General features: G+C 37.7%; 1 long non-coding RNA gene across 2 annotated transcripts in view; it reads left to right on the top strand.

Annotated features, from left to right (window-relative positions):
• Nucleotides 1–27,272, top strand: part of LOC141278953 (uncharacterized) — a 104,842-nt gene that overhangs the window by 38,341 nt on the left and 39,229 nt on the right. The window contains exon 3 of one of the 2 annotated variants that reach the window (XR_012332460.1): nucleotides 10,444–10,482. The exons of the other annotated variant lie outside the window; for it this stretch is intronic. This is a non-coding gene — a long non-coding RNA (uncharacterized lncRNA). Of the gene's footprint in view, nucleotides 1–10,443; nucleotides 10,483–27,272 lie in introns of those variants that run through there. 2 annotated transcript variants of the gene reach the window in all.

Below are 27,272 nucleotides of genomic sequence, written 5' to 3'. Positions count from 1 at the left end.
CAGATGATGTAAATATAATCCTAAAGCTATGAAATTTCTAGGAGAAAACATTGGATAAGATCCTTATGACCATGAGTTAGGGATATATTTCTTAGACATAACACTGAGAGCATGATTTATAAAAGAAAAAGATGAATAAATTAAACTTTATCAATACTAAGAACTACTCTTTGAAAGACTTAAGAGAAGAAAAACACAAGGTAAAGAATGAGAGAAAATATTTACAATCACACATCTGATAAAAGACTTGTGCACAGTTATATAAAGAACTTAAAAAAAAAACATTATAAGAAAACCAAAAAAATCACATTAAAAATGGGCAAAAATTTTGAATACACATTTTATCAAAGAAGATATATGGATGGTAAGTAAGCACATGGAAAATTCTCAACATTACTAGTCATTAGGAAAACAATTAAAATTACCCTGGGATACTTCTACATACCCACAAGAGCAGCCAAAATAAACACATAAACAAAAACTTGACAATACTAAGTACTGGCAAGGATACAGAGTGTTTGGAATAGTCACAAATTAGTGGAAAGAATGCAAAACATTGAGAAAACAGTTTGAGAAAACAGTTTGATATTTTTAATGAAATTGCATACTTATTTACAACTGTATCCAATTAAAATGAAAACTATGTTTACATAAAACCTGTACACAGATTTATTTTACTTTGTATTTGGTTTTATTTGTAACTGCCAAAAACTATAAGCAACCCAAACGTCCCTGAATTGGGGAATGGATGAACAAACTGAGTTGTATATATACAATGGAATATGAATCAGAGGGGAAAAGGAACATGTTATTGATACAAACAAAAACATGGTTGGATTTATTAAGTGTACTGAAATAAATTGGAATCAAAATGTTATATATTCTATGGTTTTATTTATTTGGTAAATGCAAACCTGTAAGGGGGGAAAGAAAACAAAACAAAAAAGGTGGGTGCTTACCAGCAGGAGGCAGGGCACAAAACCCAGATAAGGGTGATGTGAACACATAGGGGTTCCTTTCCACAGTTTGACAGGTCATTGCTGGTTAAATCCATAGTGATCGTGTGCAGTAGTTTGGTGGTGGTTGAAATAATTTGCTGACTACTTCTTTCTTTTGATTTCAGAAGAATCCTTTTTTTCAGATTCAATATCCATGACAGTTTTAAATAGAAACTTTGTTTTTTTTGGTTGAAATATAATTGACATATAACATTGTATTAGTCTCAGGTGTACAACGATGCAATGTACAATTTGTAAATATCATGAATTTATCACCACAGTAAGTTTAGTAAATGTCCATAACGACACAGTTAATAATTTTTTTCTTGTTTTGAGAACTTTTAAGATCTACTCTCTTAGTCACTTTCAAATATGCATTACAGCATCATTAACTATTGTCACCATGCTGTACATTACATCCCTAGGACTTCATTATTTAATAACTGGAATTTAGTATATTTTGACCCTCTTCATCTCTTTCATCCACCCTACAGCCCTGCCTCTGGTAACCAGAAATCTGTTCTCTGTATCTATGAATTTGTTTGTTTGATTTTTGTAGATTCCACATATAAGTGAGATCACATGGTGCTTGTCTTTTTCTGTCAGACTTTTTTCACTTAACATTATGCCCTCAAGGTCTACCCATGTTGCTGCAAATGGCAGGATTTCCTTCTTTTTATGTGTGTGTGTGTGTGTGTGTGTGTGTGTGTGTGTGTGTGTGTGCATTATATATATCACATTTTTTCCTTTAATATCCTTATTGGAGTATAATTGCTTTACAATGTTGTGTTAGTTTCTGCTGTATAACAAAGTAAATCAGCTATATGTATACATACATCCCCATATCCCCTCCCTCTGTGTCTCCCTCCCGGCCTCCCTATCCCACCCCTCTAGGTGGTCACAAAGCACCAAGCTGATCTCCCTGTGCTATGCGGCTGCTTCCCACTAGCTATCTATTTTACATTTGGTAGTGTAGATATGTCACATTTTTTAAATCATTCATCCATTGATAGACACTTTGATTGTGTCCATGTCTTGGCTATTGTAAATAATCTCTGTAAAATGTGAGGTCATTTGTCTGAAGTGAGGAGAAAAGTAAGGATTTAAATATCTGAGAAGGGAGGCAGTATGAAGTATCATTTCATTTAATGCTTAAATACTCTAGTATTATTTTTAACCCACATTTTACAAGTAAAGAAGCTGGGAAGTTAAGCAACATGCACATACCCCATATTTAGTGAAACCTGGACTGCCGTACGACAAATAAGTGCTAATTTGTAAATGGGCATTATTTTTTTCCAATATGTTACACCTTTTGCCCAAATGCTCTTTCATAATATTTGAATATTTGATTAGAAGGAAGTTATTTAATTAAAGATAAAGGAAAGATCATTAAGATGCTTTTTTAAAAATCTAATTTCTCCTAAAGAAGAGGCAAAAAATAAAACTAAAAGGAAATGAGAAGGTACAGAAAAGTGAAAGAACTCCGAGAGAGCTGGTTTTTCTTTTGTTGAGTTTAATTCTGGAAAATACTCTTCTTTTTTTTTTTAAGGGGTAAGCTTAATAACATTTGAACATACCACGTAAAATTCAGTTCTTGAATATTCAAAAGAACAATGTTGGGTATTTGGTTAGAAGGAAATTTAAACCTAAAATATACCAGTAAAGTATTGCATACCATAACCTTAGGTGTTATATGCAAATAACCTTTTTTAATTTGATTGTTTTCCCTGTAGCAAATAATTTTCTGATGATCTGAGGTCATTCATCCAGATAGCAGAAACTGGCACTATTCATTATCCTAAATATTGGAGTTAGAACAAGATTTTCCTTCTGATTTGGAATTTCCCTTTCAAAATGAAACTCTCCCCCTGCCCCCCACCACAATATCATGTCCTTCTTTTTCCTCAGGGTGGTTGCCGTGAGGTATTATACAACTGCTCTCTTGAATCTTTCACTTTGTATATACATTTTAGTTGTGCGTTTTACTTCATGTAGGTATTTTCCTTTCACTCACAGCCATTTCTTGGTATTTTGTAGCAAAAACAACAGAAAGAGGAAACAGAATAGAAAAATGAACAAATGATACAAACAGGCAATTCATAGAGAAAAAAACCAAATTTCTAGCAGTGGTGAAGGGGTGCTCAAATTCATACTCACTAAAAGAATTATAAATTAAAACAATAATGACATATTATTTTAGATCCATCAGACTGGCAAACATTATAAAGCAGAACAATACTAAATGTTGGAAGAGATGTTAGCATATAGGAATCCTCATGTATCCTGTTGGAGATAATAGACTAGAAAAGCCATTCTGGAGAGTTATCTGCCAGGAGTTAGTCAGATTAAGTGTTTGCATACTCTTTGACAACTGATTGGCCTCCTGGACATACAGTCCAGGGAAATTCTCACACAGATCCACATAGGAAACTCACTAGAAGATTTTCATCACAACATTATCCCTAGAAGCTGGAAGTTGCAGGCAACCTTGGTGTCTAACTCCGGTGGTGTTGATAAGTATAATGTTGTGGATGTGCACGTTGGAAGCAGTTGACTAGAAGCACACAAAATAACATGGATATATCTTAAAAATATAGTGCTTTGGGAAGGAGGAAAGATAGATCTATGGCACAAATACCATTTATGCAGGTTATATATACACAAAAACAGTACACACAAAACAATACAGTGATTTGGAAGGACATAGACTAATAAAAAGATATACATGAAAGCCTCTAGACTAGTTATATAAGGTAAAGGAATAAGCGTGGGGAATTAGGACAAAAAGTAGGACAAATAAATTTAAGGAAAGAGGTTCTATCTAGCACAAAGATTACAGTGTGTCATGAACAAAGGAAAATAATTAACTGAACCTGTAAATTAGGTTTAAAAAATGACAACAAACTAAATGAGATTTAGAAGATCAACTTCAAGAATTACCTCCTACCCTCACTCACTCATACATGCATACATACATACATATTTAATAATAAGCAAATAATCTTTTATTATTAAATACAAAGATATATTCTGGAGACTATATACCCTGGAAAATTTACCTAAATAATAAGGCAAGAAATAAAAGACAGAAGAATTCATTAATCAAAAATTATGAGAGAAAATATTTCTGAGGTAACCTATCAGAATAAAAGTTCTTATTAGTCGAACAAAAGGATTAATGCAGAAACAGACACAAATATATTCCTATAAATGTTTTGAATTCTAAGAACATCAGAAGAATAAAGGAACATATTAAAATAGAAAATAGAATCATATCAGCTATGTAGCTGTGTGGGCTTTTCTTCTGCAGTATTGGAAACCAGAAGATCATTTTCAAAACTTGACAGAGGTAAAGGAGGAAATATTATATTCCTCACAGTTTTTTTTTTAACATCTTTATTGGAGTGTAATTGCTTTACAATGGTGTACTAGTTTCTGCTTTATAACAAAGTGAATCAGTTATACATATACATATGTTCCCATATCTCTTCTCTCTTGCGTCTCCCTCCCTCCCACCCTCCCTATCTCACCCCTCTAGGTGGTCACAAAGCACCGAGCTGATCTCCCTGTGCTATGCGGCTGCTTCCCACTAGCTATCTGCCTTAAGTTTGGTAGTGTATATATGTCCATGCCTCTCTCTCGCTTTGTCACACCTTACCCTTCCCCCTCCCCATATCCTGAAGTCCATTCTCTAGTAGGTCTAGTAGGACACAGTCTTTATTCCCGTCTTACCCCTAGGTTCTTAATGACAGTTTTTGTTTCCTTAAATTCCATATATATGTGTTAGCATACGGTATTTGTCTCTCTCTTTCTGACTTACTTCACTCTGTATGACAGACTCTAGGTCTATCCACCTCATGACAAATAGCTCAATTTCGTTTCTTTTTATGGCTGAGTAATATTCCATTGTATATATGTGCCACATCTTCTTTATCCATTCATCCGATGATGGACACTTAGGTTGTTTCCATCTCCAGGCTATTGTAAATAGAGCTGCAATGAACATTTTGGTACATGACTCTTTTTGAATTTTTGAGAGAAGCAAATGTAAGACACTTTAGAAATGCACAGGCTAGAATCTTTACCAAGGATCTATTTGGTGAAAAATACTCAAAGAAGTACTCCTGCCTAATGAAAATTGAAACAAAAACACAGGGGGGAAAAAAAAAGGAAAAAAATTGAAAATTAGCTAAATAAAACAAAGAACTGGTTAATTTTTTGTTTTTGACATTTTGCACACCTGAAGTTGTTTTTTTTTTTTATACTCTTGCTTGATGAACTGACTGGCTAGTGCATTTTTTTTTAGATTGAACTTCATTTCACTAGGAGTTTTTGTTTGTTTGTTTGTTTTTGCGGTACGCTGGCCTCTCACTGCCACGGCCTCTCCCGCCGCTGAGCACAGGCTCTGGGCGCGCAGGCCCAGCGGCCATGGCCCACGGGCCCAGCCACTCTGTGACATGTGGGATCTTCCCGGACCGGGGCACAAACCCGCGCCTCCCGCATCAGCAGGCGGAGTCATTCTGGAGAGTTATCTGCCAGTTCTGGGCTTCCCTGGTGGCGCAGGGCCCCAACCACTGCGCCACCAGGGAAGCCCAGAACTGGTTAATTTTTAACCTAAAAAATCCTTGAAATCGTGACTTAGAGAACAAGAGAGTGATGAAAAGTGTACAATATTAGTGATGAAAGAAAAGATGGACTCACAGGTGGTCTAAATGGGACAGTGTGTCTGCTCTCTCTTGCTTTAGAATGTGAGGTGGCACTAAATGGATGCAGAGTCTCTCTGCCATAAGGTTTAGGAAAGTTCAAAGTGACTTGTGGACAAAAGTGTCTTCCTTTTGGTGCTTTGCCAGGAGAGTGGCATTTTGCCTGCTGCTATATCTGCAGGCCCCAAGGATGGAGCCCCCACTGCACCCTTCTCACCTGGATGCTACTGCCTAGAGGCCTCCAGAAGCCAGACTTAAAACCTAATGATCAGACAAAATAAAATCACAAGGAGCCCAGTAATTAGAGAGACAAAAAAAAAAAAAAAAAGAGCAGAGTATTCAAGATAGAGAAAGCCCTTAGCAAAGCAGTCCTCCTGGAAGGGATATGGGAATCAAACCTAAAAATGAAGAATTAAAAAAAAATTAAAACACAAAAAAGGCTTCCTAGAAGTAGCAAAGATAATTTTCAAACTACTGATAACAAACAAGTCACTAATGACGGCCAAATCGATGGCTTTGAAAATCATGTGAAAGGAGTGTCAACATCATTAGTCCTTAGGGAAATGCAAATTAAAGTCACATTCGATACCACTGCACGCCCATCAGCGTGGCTAAATTACAATGACCATAGCAAGTGTTGATGAAGATGTGGAGATCCTGGCACTTTATTACACTGCTGGGGGGGATGTAAAGTGGTCCAGCCACTGTGGAAAACCGCTTGGCAATTTCTTAGGAGTTAAGCATACGCTTACTATATAGACAGTGGTGAAGACGCACCAACGTCTTACATACCCCAGTCAGGAAGAAACACAGGAGACTTCTGCTCACTTTCTGTTTGTGGGAACTGACCACATGTGAGGCAAGCAAGCCACCTAAGGCACAAAATTTAAGGCAGTGCTTGATGCCTGGATTTCAGCAGTGTAGGGTCAGCACTTGCAAGCATCCTTAAATTTGACCACTAGCTAGTCCCTGCACTGGGCCAAGTCTGAAGGTACGAGGGGTGGGGACATGCAGTTTCCTACTATGCAGCTCCCTCCGAGTGACAGAGCCCCACTATGCAAAGGAGGGCATACACTTTGTTGACTCGCTTGCTGTCTCTGTATTTCCTAACAGTTTGGGAGGTCTTTAAAATAGAGCCTCTGTATCACTTACCATCATACCCCCAGGGCCAAGGATATTGATCACTGAAAGAAAAAAATATTATTTCCAGGGAAAAGAGAAAAAGATAGAGAGGAACAGGGGTGGGAAGACTTTTGCTTTATCATATGTCAACAAACTGACTGAAATGTAGTCAAATTATTAATTATAAAAATAAATACATTGCATGTATAAAAATGCTCTTTCTAAATTATTTCATCTGATTCTTACAAAACTCCCAACAGGAAGGAAAAGCGAACATTTTATCATAACTTTACAAATAGGAAAATGAAGAACTACTGTGGGATAGTCATTTGTCTGTCAGAATCTATGATTGTCAATTTAAATCTCTTTGATTTAATACCTCTCTATGTAATTATATTTTGAACAATTACAGTAATCATCTTTTGTTTTAACATACTCTATATAGTGAAAAGTAGCCTAATTTTTAATTAAAAATTGTCTTTTGTACCTAAAAATGCAGTTGTTACATATTTTGAAAACTATATTGTCCGTTACCATAAAATAAGTTTTATCATAAAATAAGTTTTCAACAATAGACATTTATTTTTGTTATCATCACACTTAGGATTTCTCCAGGTACTATACTGCTTCAATTTTCCACAAATATAAAAAAAAAATCTAATTTTACTAGTTTGGTTATAATTTAGATGCTTAGATGTAACATTTACATAATAGTTACATTAGTTCTACCATTTAAATAATCAGCTTCCTTTAGTGTTTTATGGATGAAGAAACATATTCTTTTAAATAAGTGATAGTTTTTCTGGCATTGTGGTTGAAAGTATTTCATCTATTTTATATCAAAGATGACAGAAATCTCAAGCCTACTCTACGTCAGAACATTGCTATGCCTCTTTTTTGTCATATCAACTTTAACACGAGGCCCTTCATTTGTTTTAATTTTCATGCTTGTTTTCTGTTGATTTAGAAAAAGAAGCATCCTGGGAAAATGTGTATATGCACATATTGTGAAAAATATGTAATACAGACCTCATTATTAGAAATGGACCATCCATGTCATCTATGCTTTTGGTCTATGGAGTTTTTCAAACAAATTATTTTACCAGGAATTTGAAGTCATTCTTCTACTAGTAACTTCTGTACACTCTGGGGAATTTAATTGTTATTGTCTTCTCCAGTAATTTACACATCAGTGGGAGACATTCTTTTAAGAATCCTGATTGAAAGCCTGCCTATTTTCCTAGCTGGAAACTAGCAGCTAAAATGTGTTTGTGGAGTATCTTAGCAAAGACCAACAAGAGTGCCATTTTAGAAGACATTTGGTAAAAGGAAGGGCTGCCATGGACACTTAATTGTGGATGACCTGCCTCACTATATAAATAATTGTTCGTGATTGAACTGCTGAAATGAGGGGAAGGAAAAAATCTTCTTAAATATACACATTAGCTTTAAAACAGATTCTCCTGCACAAGACATTTTCACAGAGATTTTTGCAGTGACTACATATGAAAAGTGATATGTTTTTGTGTGTGTGTGTGTGTGCCTGTGCATATATATATATATATGTATATAATGCATTATTACATGTAGACTACTGTGTGTATATGTATGAGAAAAGACATTTTGTTAGATGCTATACATATATGCAAAGAGTTAAAATATAATACTTATAGGAGGTTTAAAACCTAAATAACAGGTTTTATATATATATATATATATATATATATATATATATGCATGTTACATATAAATGTGTGTGTGTGTATATATATATATACACACACACACATATAACCAAATGGTTAATGAGAATATAAGGTGCCCTAGGATATATGCTGCATTTGTGGTATGGACACAAGTTGTGCTAAGAAAGTGGAATTCACTGTAGGGTAAAGCAGTTAGAAGAAAGTCTGGATTAGATCTGAAAGGATTCACAGCACATGGAAAAATCAGAAAAAGGAAGAAGCAACATGGCCTCAGAGTAAGCGCTGGGGTAAGCATGGCAGGATGGCCCAGGCAACATGAGTGAAGCTATGTGGCTAGAGTTAGAGGTCACATAGGTTGCTGAGGTGAGCTGTGGACGTACCCTGTGCAGTATAGCATCACCTGAATTCAAATGTCAGAGAGTCAGATCACCATGTTGGCAACCCTGTCCTCCACTGTGGCAACATAAAAGGCAGCTGTTGACCACAGCACCTCGGCCAGGTTTTTCTTTGGAACACCTGTGCGCTTTTGTTGTTCAATAGTTTCCCCAGCTTTAGTGTCCTTCTTGGCTTTGCTGTAGGTTTGGCATCCTATTCTGGCCCTGCCACTTTCAGTGACTGATTTTAAATCCTTCTGTCATACCCATGTCTGCTTCCTGCATGATCGGGGTAGGGGAAATCTTGCTGGCCTGGGTTCACAGACTTTTTACTAACTGGTTTCCTATGTGGTGAATCCATAATATTAGACACACAAGTGTTCGTCTCTGCAGTCTTATGTGTCTATAACTATAACCTAAATAACCAGATGAGGAAGGAATTATGAAACCCCTGTTCCATCTTTATTTCTGCATTGATTTTTAAAAGACAGAGGATGCTACTTTGACTTTGCCCCAGCTTCCCCCTCCCCCCGCCCCACCGTGTCCTCAAGTCCATTCTCTATGTCTTGTGTCTTTATTCCTGCCCTGCCACTAGGTTTGGGAGGCTCAAGAGGGAGGGGATATGGGGCTATATGTATGCCTAGGGCTGATGCACTTTGTTGTACAACGGAAGCTAACACAGTATTCTGAAGCAATTATACTCCAATAAAGATCTATTAAAAAAAAAAAAGAACAAAGGGTGGAACATAGAAGAATCCTTTGCCATTTTCCAGTGCCATTCCAGAGGTATCCTTGGCCTCTGTTTTCTTTTCTATGCTCTCATTTTCTGCTACTGAAAACTCTACTGCTGACAAGACTACCTACTTAACCACGGCTCATGTTTTCTGCCTGCTCCCATTCCAAGCCATTTCACAAATCATCACCTCTCTCCAGATAGCTTTCTCAATCTTCTTTCCAAAAATATGCCACTCTCTCCTCCAAGAACTTACTGACTGTTCCTCTTTCTTTCTGACAGTTTCTAAAAACCTTTCCAAAAAAGTTTGACTAACACTCCATTCATTCCAGCAGATACTTCTGCAGAGGCTGTGCCACATTCCCAGAGCGCTCTCTCCTTTGCCCTCTCCCTGTCTGAAGCCTACCCATTTCACTAACCTCCGTCCCAGCTTCCATCTGTCTTCCCAGACCTGCCCTCCCCAGCCTGAAGGGGTCCCTCCTTCTCCCAAACTCTTGTAAAATTTATTGTCTGAATAATTCATCGGGCAATGAATCATGTTCTGCCTTGTGACATCTCTTTTATAATTGTCTGGTGCTGTTATTTAAATATTTTGGTCTTTCTTTTCTCTCTTCACTTGATTATGTATTCTCTTTCCTCACAAAACAGCACTTATATATTTTATATTCTCCACAGTTCCTGGCTCACAGCTTTGAGATGTACGCATTTAGTGACTATCTACTGATCTGAGTTGATTTCCATTACGTTAAAACTTGTACAAAGTCATCCCATCATTTTGCATTTCTGCTTTTTATTTTACTTCAGGATTGTGGGTGATTAATCTGGTCCCTCAGAGAACTCTCTCTGCTCAAATCTATCCCATCTACAGATAGTGTGATTCTGAAAATAGTGACACCAGTGAACACAGGGTTGGAATACTAACAACAGCAGAGTTTCTCAGTGTAGATGGAATCATGTAACGGGGTAACGAGAGGTAAGACGATCATTATGTAGTCATACGACTAGTAATTTAATAAAAATTCATTTAAAAATATATGTGTAAAGCATCTAACAGAAATTTAAGGTATCAATTATTAATAAAATTGTTTAATATTCAAAGTTATGCAATGGCTGTAACAGCTTATGGAGTTTTATCTTTTATATTACAGATAAAGAATAAAACCAAGACCTGTCATTATAATGCTTTTTCATATTGAACAAGAGATGATCGGTCACAGAAGTGTTGTACACTTGGTATATATCAACTCTAACGTAACATGGTCAAGTACGAGTTTGAGATAAATGGGGAGAATGACAGCCCCCTCAGGTGGTTTCATAATAGGTGTTAAAATGTCCCGCAAGTGCTTACCCATGAATCGGTGTCAGCCTGGCTGGAGGATGCTGGAGACCTTCTATAAAGTCTCCTTCTTAGTCTTTGTACTTGTTAACATTTATTCAGTGACTTCAGCATCCTGAAAGTTTGTGATTACTCAGAAGCAAGGAGAGATTGATAACGTGGGCCAACTGGCACTTGGGGCCTGATTATACGTGTGCTTGTGTGTGTGTGTGTGTGTGTGTGTGTGTGTGTGTGTTTGTGTGTATGTGTGTGTATAATTGCACAGACAGAGGCACAGACATAGTACATTTGTATAAAGCCAGCCCTGCCTCTAATCTAGTTCCCCAGTACAAATAATATATATACGTATATAATACATAATACAAATCTGATATTTATATATCATACAAGTTGAACAGACATAGGTGGGAGAATGAGAGAATGGAGGGTATGATGAAGCTACATATTAAAATGATGTGGAGTTTTAGTTGGCTAAAGTTCCATAGGAACTGGACGATCGCCTTGAGTTATACGTACGACGTTAAAAACTTTTTTGATTTACTTTTGTGTTGATTTGAATTTATTATTTGGCTTAGTTTTAATTTGAATTTATTTATGGGGAATCCACGGGTATATTTTGGGGATTGAAAACGGGTCAAATGGGAGATAAGGAAGGACGTGAGGCTGTGGGTTATTAATCTTTAAAAGGAGAATACTTTGCAGGCCTGCACCAGCTGCCTTCAAATATTTGAAAAATTGGCACAGAGAATATTCATTGTGCTCCAATTCTGGGGGGCAGAGCCATAACCAATGAATGGAAGCCATGAGGAGATGGATTTTGGTTAAATATAAGGAAGAACTAACCTTTAGAGCCAAGATCAGATGAGCTAGCCAATGAAACTTGTTATATTCACTGAGGAATATCATCTGTTTAACAAAAACCTGTTGGATTAAATGATGCTTCCACATTTGGCACTAGTCTTAGGACCACTTTGGTTTTCAGATGCGTGTTGGGCAGTATCATCTTTCTTTCTTTAAAATTTTTATTTTATATTGGAGTATCCTTAATTACCAATGCTGTGTTAGTTTCAGGTATACAGCAAAGTGGTTCAGTTATACATATTATACATGTATCTCTTTTTTCATTTGCGAGTCTTACAGTATGAAAACACAGAAAACCAGTCCCATACCTAGTGAGGGTGTCCTTCCTTTGAATCATGGAGGCTCCCTACAGATTATGAGAGAAATGTGTCTAATTTTGTGGTTTTACTTTGAAATTGCTTCTATGTCTTTTCTAAAATTCTATTGTTTTCAGTATTTATAATTATCTCTTTAAAAATGTAAAGTGAGACTAAGCATCGGATAATCTCTCTGAATTGTCTTCAGGAAAATTTTCTGTTAGGTTATAAGGCTCTGGTCCCCCCAAACATCTGGTATGGGGAGGGGCACCAGATGCCAAACAGTGACATCTGATCAGAATTTCAAGGGATATTATTAAACCTGGCCTCTTGAACTTTGGAACGTTGGAATGGCCTCCTGACTGCTACTACTGTGACTCAGGGCCTTATTACCTCACAGTGTTAGTTTTCTAATAATGGTTTGACTTCAGTTTTTCCTTCCCTAATTGACCTTCTCTATAACTAACTACTGACTGTCATTTAAATACTGCTACAGAATAAATCACTCCAAGTTGAGTGGCTTCAAATAAAAACTACCTACTGTTTCTTACGACTCTACCAGTCGGTCAGATTGTTCTAGCGACCTGGACTGGCCTGAGGTCTCTGAGATGAGGGTCGGCTAGGTCGCCTTGTCGATCTTTGCCGGGCTTGATCACATATAACATACTTCGTTCGCCTGGGGAGCTTGGCTGACTTGGCTCTGCTCAATGTGGCCTCCCACTTTTCAGTAGGTTTTCTTGGGTTTATTCTCATCGAGGTGTCAGGGTTTCAAGAAAGACAGTAGAAGTGTGGAAATCTGCTGCTTGAGGTTTAGTTCAGAACAAGCATGCTGTCACTTCCTTTGCATTTTATTGGCTATAACAGACAAAAACCAGCCCATATTCAAGGCTCCACCTCTGGACAGGTAGAGCAGCAAAGTCACATTGCAAAGAGTATAGTTTCAACAAGGATGTGGAGACTTACAGCCATTTTTACAAGCAATCTACCATATAGGTTTCTTGAGAATACACCAATTTTAAGCCAAAGAATACACAGAGATTGCCAAATGCCTAAATTGAATCAAATCCAAACTTTCCAAGCTGGAGTCAAGGACCTAATCCTTCCTGTGTAGCTTTTCTAACAGCTGTCAGCAATGGGAATGCTCTGCCTCTAGAAAAGTGACATGGTTTGGTGGGAAGAGAAGAAGTTACGGACCCAGAAAAATTGGCTATAACTTACTAGGCATGTGCGGCATTACAGCCTATAATCTGCACCTTAGAACAATCTCAGATTTTAGCTTATGTCTTGTTTACCAAATTGAATTGCATGGTAGGAAAGCTTCTACCTTTCTGGAGATGTACTGGAGATGGCTCCAATGTCTCCTGCCTTCCTAGGTATTCATGACCTTGTGTAATCCCTCCTCTTGAATAACTTGCTTCTAGCCAGTAGAATGCAGTGGCACTGCTGGATGTCACTTCCATGTTTAAACTGCAGAAGACGGTCACTTCCATCTTGCAAGCATGCTCTCCTATTGCCTCCTCAGCTCGCATACATTGGTAAACAAGCTGATGTGTTGGAGGGGCTGACATAGCAAGGACCTAATCGCAGCTACTGGCCAGCGGTCAGTGAGGAACTGAGGCCCTCAATTCAACAGCACATTGCGAACTGAATCGAATTGTGCCAATGACCAGGATGTAGAAGCAAATCCTTCACTGATGGAGCCTTAAGATGACTGCAGCCTAGTTGATATCTTTACTGAGTGATTCTGCAACAGCACAGCTGTGCTATGCTAAGATCCTGACCCATAAAAGCTGTGAGATTATAAATGTGTGTTTTAACCCACTAAGTTTTGGGATGTTTTTCTTATGCAGCAAAGATAACTAACACAAATTGTAAGTCTTTTGTATTAAAAACCTATCTTCACAAAGAGAAGGGAGTGAGTCTGCCACACACTCAATATTTAAACTTTCTAAGCATGTGGCCAAAAGACCAATATCCATATCTATTTCATAGAATTGCTGTGAGAACTAAACAAGATAACAAATGAACTGTACCTAGTACAAAGTTGCGCCATGAATTTCATCTCCCTCCCTGTCTCCTTTTTCTTCTTAGTGTTCTCTTTGCCATTTTCAATTGATGTTTCCCTTTGACATTCCATATTTTTCAATATTTTTGAATGAATTGACTAAAGAAAGATATAAAATACAGGGAGGGGGGCAATTGAATAACTGATTCTTTTTTACTGGAGTAATTTTGTGAAGGATGGCAGATTACTTGCCTTAGCCTGGGCTCACCTGAAAGTGGAGCCTGAAGCAAAGGCTTCTATGCTGATATTTCCTAAGGGGTTCGATCAGGGAAGCCAGGGTGAGTGACAGGGGAGCCAGGCAAAGGTGTGTTACTGAGAGGGACTGCCCTGAGTGAGACAACTTGCTTTTCAGCCCAAGAGGCTGGGGACTTGCTTGGAGCAAGGAAGGGAGAGGAGTTATTTGCAGGCTCTGGCCCCTCAGGGCTAGGTGTTACCCTGTGAAGCACCGATTCATGTACCCTCCACCTCTGCATCATGTACAAAGAGCAGGGTTCCTGTAGCCTCTTCGCTTGGGCACCAACAAAGAAGCCTTGAGCTGGAGGTGAGAGGCGAGAAGCTTGGGCATGAGACCAGCACTCTTAGACTACACTTGCCTCGAGGTGGTCGGAAGCCACGCCCTAAGAGGTGGCTGCATCTGCACTTTGAGTTGGAACTAAAGGTAGGAGAGCTGAGAGGACCTGGAGCATCATGATACGCAGGTAGAGAGAGGTCAAGAGTTTAGGAGGGCAGTTTTCTGAAAAGGATGTGCTATAGGCTCACTTTGTGTCACCCCCCACCCCCAGTTCATAGGTTGGAGCCTCATCGCCAGTATGATGGTATGAGGAGGTGGGTGGGGTCTTTGGGAGGCGATTGGGTCATGAATGGGATTAGTGCCCTTATACAAGAGACCCCTGATAGCTCCCGCGTTCATCTGCTAGGTGGGCACAGTGAGAAGAGCCATCTGTGAATCAAAAAGCAGCTTCTCACTGGACACCAATCTGCTCGAGGCCTTCGGTCTTGGACTTCCAGCCTCCAGAACCGTGAGAAAGGAATTTCTGTTGTTCATAAGCCGCCCAGTCTATGGTGTTTTGTTACAGCATCCCAGACAGACTAAGGCAGGTTGTTCAGACGGTCTAGTTGCAGGGGAGGGGAGGCGAGGATGGATTCTAGCAAGATTGTGAAGACGAAGGTAGGATTTTGCTAGAGAGCGTGTAAAAAAGTGACAAATTAAATGTCAGTTGCTCTTCAGATTGGGGGCGAAAGGGATCAGAAGGTGAGAAAACTATCTTCTCTCAGAGATACAGAAGCACTCTGTGTGTAGGGGAGCAAGACATCTTGGAAGAAGAAGAACATTGGACACAAATCTGGAAAATAATACAAAATTAAATATACATAGCCTTCTCAGTTAAAATTAATGAGGGACATAACTGCTGCTAATATCTGAAGGGTGTTAACAGGAAGAAAGGAGCATAATTACTTAGCACCATACCCGTAAACATAATTAGGAATAATGGTATGCAATTAAGAAAAATTTAGTCACAACATCATGAAAGTTCCTCTGTGTTTGTGACATCTATTAAACTAGGGCATCGTTTTCCAAAGCATCTGGGAGGAGTCCTGTTCCCTGAAGCACAGAGAATAAATGAAACTAGGCAGCGAAAAGAACACCTCCTAGTGCCAACAGAACAAAACAAAACAAAAAGATGCTTTGCAGCCTGCATAGGTCTGTATCACAGATTTTATGTGTTTCTTTGAATTGGGGGTTTAGAGAGGAGCATAAAGTACCAGGGTTTCAGTTCTTAACTCATGCTATCTGCTGTGCACGACCTTACTGTTTTGTGTACTTAGGAAAACCAGGGCATTTGCTGAACAGCCGTTCACGAGGCGGTATCTATCTCAACCCAAGCCTTTAAGGTCTCTCCTCTACTTCTAAGGTGAAACTGACAATAGAAACAGCACTTTTAGGGCAATTAGAGTGTTTAGTATTCTTTTCTTCCGCCTAAAACATCTTTGAGAACTCCTTTAAAAATAGATGGGGATTAAGTAGTGATCTGTTGCTGGATAAGAGAAGGGCAAATGGGGGTGACTGCTCTCAGCTTCAAGATTCCAAAGCAGTTACTGCAAAAGTGGCAAAAGAATACAGGAATCAAAGGCCTATTAGAGAGACCTCAGGTTGTTAAATGAGGAACTAATGGTAGGCAGAAAAGGGTAAAGGGAATTGAATGATAATTTTTTACAGTCTACTTTAAAAAATGCCAATGTTCCAACTCAGTCTGGTTGCTTTAATAACTCATAAGACATTTAGGCTTTTGCAGCAATTGTGCACATTTAAGGAACAGCAGTTGGCTGCAATGTAAATATTCTTTGACGGATTAGTATAAAAATGGCCCTTCCTCCCCATTTCCCAGAGTGACCTGATAGATGCATGAAGTATATATTTTCAGAAGATAGAGCTTCTAGAAATTGAAGAGAATGCTTAATTTATATTGTTTTGTGCTTTCCCTACAGAGGGTATCTGCTTAAATTGTCTGCGGTTAATTTATGAGGGCTGCTGTCTCCGTTTAATCTCCAGTGCACAGAAATTTGTTCTTCACACCTTTATTTCTAGATATTTTAGGATATTTCTGGAAAGCAAGCTGATCTGTGCCTTTTCATAGGAGTAAAAACCAATCAAAATTGGTTATGATTTGAGTAAAACTAAAAGGTATAGATCTCTCTCATATGTCTTTCCCATCCAGAATGTGATGGTGTTTAAATTCTGTTTTTTAAATTCAATTCTTTTGATGAAGGTACAATTTTCTAATGTAACCTTTTAATATCCAGGTATTTTATGGCTAATAATAATATTTATCTCATGGAATTCTTGTAAGGATTACATTGAATGACTTAAAGCCTATAAAGTGCTTAGCATAGAGCCTGGCACAGAGGAAAGATATAATAAACCTTATTTTATTATCATTATGAGTGCTATAATTATGATTATTACATTTACCTGTGTCAGGTAACAACCTCACAGCCTTTTAATACAATGGCAACCTTGACTTGTGACTTCTTTAGCGGACATCAGGACCCTGAGAAATAGGTGACAAGATAGGAAATTTTTCATGGGGGTTTGGGAAGAACAATGTGGATGGCTTTGGAGGCTGGTTTCCTCACCACTGTGCTAGGTGAGCCAAGAGCTGGCTCAGCAGATGAATTAGCTCAACAAAAACCCTAGGCTAATTCCAGCTACTGGAACAGGTATTGGTTCCGTGACTCCACCTTTGAACAAGGCCATTTTCTATTGTTACCTTGGATTATCAATGTTTCCCCACTCCCTGCCACTTCCTACCCCCATATCTGTTCCTATAAATACATAGCCCATTATAGGGTAGGGACCTCCCGGTACAGGATTGTTGGCTATGATGTTTGTATGCCCAGCCTGGGCTGTAAAATGAGAACTTAGGGGACCACATGTATTCCACTCCTTCTCTGCCTGGGAGTTTTGTCCCAGTAAACCCAGTATCTGTACCGTATGACGTTAAGAGTGTGGATTCATGGCTGCTTTGTAGAACGGGAGAAAGGAATACAGGCTCCTGGGTAACTTGAGACCATTGTACCCTGTAGACAAAAAAGAGTCAACAGTGCAAATGATTCAGAAATTACTAGCTCAGCGTAACATTCACTGTATCTGGCCCTTGTTATAAGCAACACTAGTGCTAATGCTATAGTATTTTCCAAAGAAAATTGATGCATGAAATCTTAACTTCGTTTACTTCTCTTTTTCCCCGATCTCTGTGCGCTGATGCAGTCTGCTAATTTCTGTCCCCTTTTAGTTCAGTTGCCAAAGAGGACATGAGAAAGTTGGATTAATGATTAGTTCTTTTGATCAAAATGTTATTCTTGATTATTGTCATTTAAAATACGACACACAGAGGCATATATTACTATTATTTGTTTCAAATTAGAAGTTAGTTATCTACCACTAATTAGAAATGAATGACACACTATTAAATTAGGGCTTAAATATAATGAAGTCATACTAAGTAAGAAATAAGAAAATGCCACAAGAGGTCCTCCTCACGAAAGAATGTTTACATGGAAAAAAAAAATCAAGATGGTCTCAGATACGTTAAAGAAAGTGTGTTGGGATGGAAGAAATCTTTATTTCAAAAAATCACTAAAACAGAAAATATAGACAGAAATAAAACCACTGCCATCTGACAGTGAAGAATGCCCACCTCTTAACAGCAAGTATTAAAAATAAGTAGGTCATAAAGATGAGAAAGTAAAATGCTATGATATTGGCTCCTTATCTTTAAGTGGAATTCTAATTTGACTGTAGCACAAGGAAAGGGAATGCATACAGTGTGTTTTCCCATGTGAGCTGTCAGAATGATAAAACTGAATATGCTGTTAAATCAGCTTTTCCATGGACAGCTGGTTCATCATCATTAGTATGTATATCCTTAATAATATCTAGGCCACTCGACTATAGTAGAACTAGATTGATGCTCTTTAAAATTCTGCACTGCTCCAATCAATTGCAGAGGTCTGTATACAAGTATCAAGCTATAATGAACAAAGAAATACTATTCTGACTGGCTTCTTCAACAAAGAAAAAATATTTTACTCTACCATTCTGCTCTAAAAATAGTCTAAAGGTTTTTTAATAATGTAGAATATGCTTATTTAGATGCCTGCATATCTGTGCAATTCTTATCCCCTTAGCTCTTCAAGGAGCTGGAGGTGGTGTGTAGGTTGGTGTGCTTTCTCAGTTGGCCCAAGTGCCCTGCCAGGGAGCAGAGGGCCTTTAATTTTCAAGTGAACTGAATTAAAATAATTGACCCTAAGATTTGGGTTCCTATCTAAGAGTTTAGTTATATTCCTTGTGATTATCATCAGAGTGTATTTGAAAGTACAAAAATCAGGTAAAAGGAGCATAAGGGATCAATTCCAACGTTCATTATAAATGTGAAATTGAGTCAAAGACAATAAAGTGAATTACTGAAGGATACAAAGCATAGCAAGGCCATGAATTGAGATCAAAAGCCCAGGACCCTTCCCTAGACCATACTGCATTTAAGAACGTGAAAACCTTTTCTGATGCTCCTATCTGCATGCCCATATGATTCACCCAATGTTGGTATAGAATGTCTGGTACCCAAACTCCAATAAGGTACAGTAGCTTAGGTACACTTGGATTTTTTCCCTCTTCCTTCCATCCCTCCCTCCTTTCCTACTTTCCTTCCTTTTCTTCTTCTCATTTTATTTCTTTTTCTCAGCTAAATTGTGGTTGAGGCCATTTGAATCATAGGCTCTGCCTGAGGAGTGCATTCCTCTGATAAACCATAAAATCACAGGAATTTTTCTCAACCAAATGCTGTTTCAGTTTTATTTCCTATTCTTGAGTTACAGAAGCAATTTACTTTTTGACCCTTAAGGATCCCAAAATCTTGGACTTTATTCACTTGTATTTCTGCTTTCAAACTAGAAGCTCTTTCCTGAGCTCATATCTTTATTGTAATACCCGAATATAAGGAGTAAGAAACAAACTAAACACATAATATTGTAGCTCTTGCTACCTCCCAAAGCAATTGGTCTGTATTCAGAGTTACCAGAGTTTTACCTAATGTTTTGACACAGCTTATCAGGGCTATCCAGCCTTCCAGCCTTGGAATCTATTTTCTTATAAAAGCCTCAGCCTCTCAACGGTTGCCTCTCAACCCACGCGGCAGCTTTCAGGCTTTTCTCATTACATCACCCAATCCAAGTTGCCAGTTTCTGAGTTACACATAGGCTCCCATCATTTTAAAAACAAGATAAAATAATATTAAACATTTATAAATTTAAAAAATCATATTTCTAATAACTCCAATCGATGCTGTTTATCACATAATAATGAAAAGTGGATGGTTGCGGTTGGCAAAGTAGAAATTGCACCAAAGTTCACCCATAAGGAAGACTTTATTCAAGACTATTGCCATAAAGGAGAGAGACTGAACTCAACTTTGCTGAGGCAAATGGCTGGAGAGTTTTTAAGCACTGAAGTGAGCTAGTAAAAAAGTATTGGAGGATTTTGTGGAGAGGGGAGGTTGATCAGTGGGATGTGCTGAGCACTTTGAGTTATTCCTGAGTTTACGAATGTTTTTCTCTGAGATTAGGCCATCTGTGTTTGCTCCTTGGCCTCCCATGGAAGTAACACTTCCACCCTCCCACAGGGACTGAGAGATGGGCGTGTTATCTCTTTCCATCGTCATATTTCAAAGAGATGGTTCTTAGGTCCTTGAGAAAGATATGTTCTGAGGCATAAAGTTGGAAGGAGGCTGGGAGAAGATTTACATACATTTCAGAGGGGTAGAGAAAGAATTGACACAGGCTTCCAAGGTGAAGCTTTATCACCAGCTGAAGGAGGAAGAGCAGGAAGAATGATACTTGTAAGGTATTTATTGGCCAGAATAGTGTACATCACTTTTGCTCACATCTATTCACAGTAGTTCCACTACATGGCTCTTTTATCTTCAGAGGCAGCTAGCAATTGTGATCTTGCTGTGATCTGAGAGAATTGAGAACATGGATTTTGCTGACAGTTTTTGCCACAACTGAGTGTTCACCAGGATCTATGCCGAATAAATACCTAGATATATATTATTTAAATACTATGAAAAAAACCTGAGAAGCAAGTATTAGTGTCCTCATTGTGGAAAGGAGGGTTGAGACTTAGAGAAGTTAGTACTTTGCTCATGTAATCAAGAGCTGAATAAAAATTCAAATTAAATATTTATGCCTAAATAGTGTACAGTCTTTACCTTTATGCCACACACACACACACACACACACACTCACTCAGAGAGAGAAAGAGAGATTGAGAGAGAAAGTGAAATTTTCCATTGTTTTTTCCCATAACAGATGGCCATAAGGTACAATATGAATGGCATTATAATTAATCCCATATATTTTATTATAGTTTTCCCTCAGTTCTTCCTCAACACAATTCTAACTTCCTAAATGCCTCTCTCCTTCTCTCTCTCTGTCTTTGTCTCCCCACTTTCCCTCTCGCCATTTTCTCATGTTGTTTAGTCTCAGATTACCCCAGCTTTATTTTTTATTTTATATTTTTTTGCGGTATGCGGGCCCACTACTGCTGCGGTCTCTCCCGCTGCGGAGCACAGGCTCCGGATGCGCAGGCTCAGCGGCCATGGCCCACAGGCCCAGCCACTCCGCGGCACGCGGGATCCTCCCGGACCGGGGCACGAACCTGCATCCCCTACATCGGCAGGCAGACTCCCAACCACTGCGCCACCAGGGAAGCCCACCCCAACTTTACTTGAATAGTACCCTTTTCAATTCATAGTAATAAACCTTCAGCAAATTAGGCATTATATACAAAAGACAAGAGGGATATAATATTTTGGAGCCTGAATCTCAGGCTTGCGCATTTAATCTGGTTTTTCAAAAAACTTTCATCATTGAAAGATAATGCAAGAGGACATAGAAAAAGCACAGAAGGAAAAGAAAAATGAGAAATATTAAAACAGCCAGGGGGGTAAGGAAAGAAGACATAATAAAAATAAAAGACAAGGAAAGTCAGGAAGAAAATACAAAAAAAATAAAAGAGAATTGGTCTTCAGTTTGGACTATACTGTATAGCTCTAGTAAATTAAAAATTTGAAAATAAATGCAATGATTTGAGGATTTTTTAACCAAAAATGAAAGTTGTTGAGTTCCTCAAATGTGGAAAGAGACATACTTTCCAATTTTTCCCTGTTGAACTTTACGTTGGGTGTATTTTATGTAATAGACTGGGTTCCGTGCAATCAAAGTGTAGGAAGGTCCTTTCTAAATTACCTGAGGTGGTTATCTGTCACAGAGTGAAGGTACACTATATAACTCAAGGTTAGGCCTACATTTTTATGTCAAAACACAAGTGTTGCTCAAGTTTTCTATCTCTGGGAATGATTTTATATATGGCTCAAAGATACTTCAGCTTAACTGCTAACGATAAACCTAAGGAGAAGCTGTTGTTCATTTAAATCAGAGGCTGCACACACACACATACACACACACAGATTTTCTCAGTTATTCCTAATTCCTTCTATAGAACGTAGATTTGCTCTTAGCAATAATGTGAGTCTGCATTTACAGACATCCCATGCAGTGGAATAATGCAGAGGTACGTTTCAGTGGCAACCTGAAATAGCAATGAAATATCAATGAATAGAACATGATTTAGAATTGCATTATGAAAATATTTCACATAAAAAGACTCCAGTGTGATAAATGTGTGTGTGCGTTCATGCAAAAGTAATTATCGATCAAGCCCTGTTCTAGATGATGAAGAAACAGTGGAGATCAGAACAGACAAAATCTTCATGGAGCTTTTATCCTAGCTCGCATATAATTACATGCCTAGACTTTAAAATATACACATCAATTTAAGAGAAATAATATTAAATTTGGTAATTTATCATATGAGTATATTTTGTACCTTATGAAAACCTCATACAGTGAGAATGATAAGGGAACAAAAATGGTATTAACCAACAGGGATAAAAACAACAGGAAAGACAGCAAAGGAGTTTAAATCTTAGCCACGTTTTTCTAAAGGATAGAGGGGTGGTGAAGTAAAATCATAAGTGTTTTCCATATTAAGGGTTATGGACCCTGCAGGTGCTGGGAAATGTTCCTGCAGAATTCCTAAAAAAATTATGTGGTTGGCAGTACCAGGTAGTGCAGAAGGCGCAGGGCAGGAACAGCCCTGAGCAGAGGTGACTGCTCGAAGTCTGTAAACAGAAAACTTAGATCCGCAGCACCCTCCCTTCATGACGCCAAGCGACTACCCCCTCCAGCTTCTCAGGAAGGAAGTGAGAGGAGCTTCATTCTTTGGAGAAATTGGAGCAGAGGTGTTCTCATCTTATGGGCCCTGGACATAGTAAGGCTAGTATAAGGCAGGGGTGACACAGGCAGTGAAAATAGGAGAAATAAGTGGGAATCTACAAGCTGGACTCTGGGATCCTCAGCCTTTCCTGTTTTTGCTTCTCAGAGGGAAGGTGACCAGCTATAAAGTTGTCTCCCCTTTCTCAGGGAGATTACCTGCTTCTTCTCTGATGAATCATCATTGCCCAAAGAAAAGACCTGTGGTTCCCAGTGCTTCAGGGCTGCTCACTGTCTGTTTAGGAGAGTAGGAATCAGGGTGAGGTCTCCTTCCAGTCAGTGCTACATTTAATCTTCCTAACGATGACTTCGTTTTGCATATTCTGTATGATACCTTCCAGATCTCACATTTTACAACTCTAAGTTTTCTGAATAAACAGTGATCATACAAAAACATTGTGCATAAAAAATCAATTGAATTTAAGCATAAATGAAACAGTTCTGTATTTTTCCTCAACAACCAGTTACCAATTAGACTACAATTTGAGAGTCAATTTTTATTCCAGGCATTTACCTTCAGATATGGAACAGAGAAACATCTTCAAAGAAATAATTTTGAAGATGAAGGTGTCTTGTTTCTTTATAGAACGCCCCCCCCATTCAAAGTTTAGAAGACCCATCATGACCCATGGACTAGAATGAAACTTAACAGCTACCCCTGATTTCAAAGTGCTGATGACAAGAGAATATAAGATTCAAAAAATATTTTTGTATTTGACCAAATATGGCTATATGTTTTTGTTAAAAGCATTTTTTTTTCTTTTCTGGATATTTAAATGTTTCTCTGAATACTCTAATAAAATGCAAATGATGGATTTCTTTTCCCATTAGTTTTGTCTTTCTCCTATCCCCTGAGACATATTATGTATGATTAAAAATATTTTAATGACAGCAAGAAGAGATTTCCACAGAAAATGTTGTAAACGTTGTCACTGAAAAAAATAGCTTTCATTTCCAAAATTTTATGAACAATCTTCTCCTGCCCAGTGCGTTTTCCAATTATGACAGAATGAGACTAGTTTTTAAAGCTTAAACGCTTGACCCTTCATTTTATCCAATTTTATTGAAAATTAAGGAGAGGAAAAATTCTTGTATAATGCACTGCTGTGAAAGAGGAACTCTTAGTTTTAGCTTTTTGGACATTTTAGTTGGTACCCATCTTATTCACAACTATTATAATGTCACAATTTTCATAACCTTATCTAATGAGAGATTTTCTGGTTGACTCCATTACCTTGTCTGACCATAGCATATAATTCATCAGTTTGTGTGAAAGTGTCCTTTACTAAGACTCTATGGCAAAAAAATATCATTCTAATGTAAACAAACATTCCTGCATATGGTGACTCAAATACAGTCCTGAGATGGTGTATCCTGTTCTTTTTAGCTCATTGAAAATAAAACCCCAACCTAGCTGATGGTTAATAACAGAATCCTTAATTGTTCTGCAGAGAGACATGAAATAGAAGATGTTACTTTGATCTGTCAGAACTTCTGTTTCTGATCACAGCTTTAAAGATAACCTTAGGCTCTTTTTCAAATTATAGTATAAAACTTCCATTTGTAAGAGACCTTCATTTACCACATTGCTACTGTTTTTTTAATTCCAACCTTTAATAGTTAACATTGAATAAAGCTAGAGTCCAATTGTTTTATTTGACTTATTTTTCCATACTACTTCCTTCTAGAGCTGAATTTTATACATAATGCATATTTTTTCCTTATACAATGCATTTTCTTTGTTTTTGTATTTATCCATACATCATTCTTTAAGATTTCTTTTTCTTGTAATCCATTTCTCCCTTAAGCTTTGGATACATGGCTAAAATTGAAATACACTGTTCAGCCTTGACTCACTTTTAAAATTCTTCAAGAGTCCTATTAAATAATCCATACCATCTATCTTCTACCTAAATGTGATTTTTCAGAAGTCTGTACATTTAACTAATCTTAGGTGGATTTTTAAGGCACAGTTCAGGGAGATACCTGAGGCAGACCTGAACTTGGACCAGTGAGGGTGATGGCTGACTTGGATTGTCATATAAAACGAGTACCTTGGAGCTATTACCACTGTCTTGGTGACTGAGAGGGTTAGGTTGAGGTGTGCAGCCAACAGCTCAAGGATAGTTAGGAGAAGACAGGGAATAAACCCTGTGAGGATAGCAGAGGGTGTATCTCAAAGAACTTGAAATCTTTACCCTAATCAGGTGTATCACCATAGTGATGTATGGCCACAGAGTTCCGTTTATTTCGTTTAGGTTTATGAATATATTTAAACAACTTCAATACTCTCCTAAATATTGAGTTAAATGGAAACCTATGATAAGTAATACATAGACATAATTTTTTAATGCAAGTGGAGGGGAAGGAGGAATTTATTATATCTATATAGTATATATTTTTATAAATTCATAAAATTATATATATAGTATATAATTTTATATTATAAAATTTTATATTATAATATAAAATAATATAAATATATAAATATATTATAATATAAAATTATAATATCTGTCTGTACTCACTTTGTCTTTACCATGATATAAGATGTGCTCAGTGACCTATCTACCCTTTCTAACCATTCTTGTGTTTTTCCTTGACTATTTCCTTCCCTGTATTCCTTACTTTAGGTTTTCAGTATTAGATAAATGGTTTTCACGTCGTAAACCATTTTTTATTTGATTATTTCTGGTGGTAACATTGAGTAAAAAGTTGGTAAAGCTTAGAATTAAGGGAAGAGAATAACAATAAACAAAGCTCCCTTAATTTCATGGAAACATAATATTTCTCAATGGCCCAGAACTATAGCTTTTTTTTTCCCATTTTCATCCATATCACCTATATTTTCTGAGGTAGGACACCTTCATCACTCATTGTATTTTAAATATGAACACCCTTCTCCCCTCCTTGTCCTCCTTCATTCCTGTTCTGTAGCTACCTCTTGGCCAGTTTTTTCAGGAGAGTCATAGGAAGAACTTACAGTTATTACAGGGCTCCATGATGTGCATTTACTTTCTCACAAGTGTAATAAGTATAAACTTTTGTCGCTAAATGATGCACAAAACATAACTCAGGAGCAAATACCCTTTTTAATACTCTACTTGCCTGAAGATCAGGTAGTTAGTTAGGATCAGGGAGTTGAAATCAGTGAATAATTCGACTTTAAAATTTTGGGGGCAAGAGCATCCCTATTATGATATAAATGAAATGAGTGCTGTTAAACACCTATTGTATCCATTTCAAAATAAAAAAAAAATAAGGTGCTCTTAAATATTTCTTTTAACTGTTTACACTTGTCCTAATTGTATGATCATAAAAGCTTATTTATTTATTTATTTTTAAAAAATTAGTTGTCCAGGGTTGGTGTTCCTTTAGGGAGGGCATGTTTTTATCATCAGTATTCTAATACTTTTCTAGTTCTTTCAATTTTATATTTTCATTCTGATTTTATATTTACATGGTGTGAACTTGGTTAGTGGATCTTCTCTGGGTATGTTAACAAGTAAGTTTTCTCAAATTAAAAGGTTAAGAACTGACATGGTAACATGGCATGTTTACTAGGTTCTTGAGTGCTAGTGTGAGAGGTCAGATGGCCATTTATTACATTTGTAACCATCCCCAAACGGGCATGTGGGTTCATGTATAAGGCTTTACAATATTTGGAGAAATTCAAAGTGAAGTCAAGTAATAGTATTACGCCGTATTTCTGTGGCTCTTGCTCTTACTTGCTCTTTCTAGGTTCTAAGATTGGAAGTGCAGAATCTTCTCACAGAGTGCTACACCCCACATGATTTCAAAGTTCCCACTGGGTGTACGTAAGCTTCAAGTACATCCTATCGGCCAGCGTATTTTGCCTGTAGTTTTCTGTTTGCATCTTTAACTCCAGCCCAGGCCCTCTTTGGCGATACTTGACAATGAGGTTCATTTGTTTGAGCGATCCTGAGGACATCTTGAATTCATTGATACCATTTGCACTCTATATCCACCTCCTCGTGTCTACTCTTCTAGTTTAGAGTCCATGATTTGTGACGATTCCTACTACTTATTACTCCTTTGCGAATATTCTCCAATGTCTTTCCACTTTCTTCCTGCAAACCTCCACCTTCTCTATGCTTGCACTCCTGTAGCTGAATATTGTTGGAGAAAACATACATGCTCACCAGTGTTGATGTCACTATAC

This window comes from Tursiops truncatus, chromosome 1 (genome assembly GCF_011762595.2).
Source record: "Tursiops truncatus isolate mTurTru1 chromosome 1, mTurTru1.mat.Y, whole genome shotgun sequence".
In the NCBI taxonomy this organism is placed as follows: Eukaryota; Metazoa; Chordata; class Mammalia; order Artiodactyla; family Delphinidae; genus Tursiops; species Tursiops truncatus.
The sequence above is the reverse complement of the archived record's forward strand: the minus strand, read 5'-3'. Positions and strand labels throughout refer to the sequence as shown.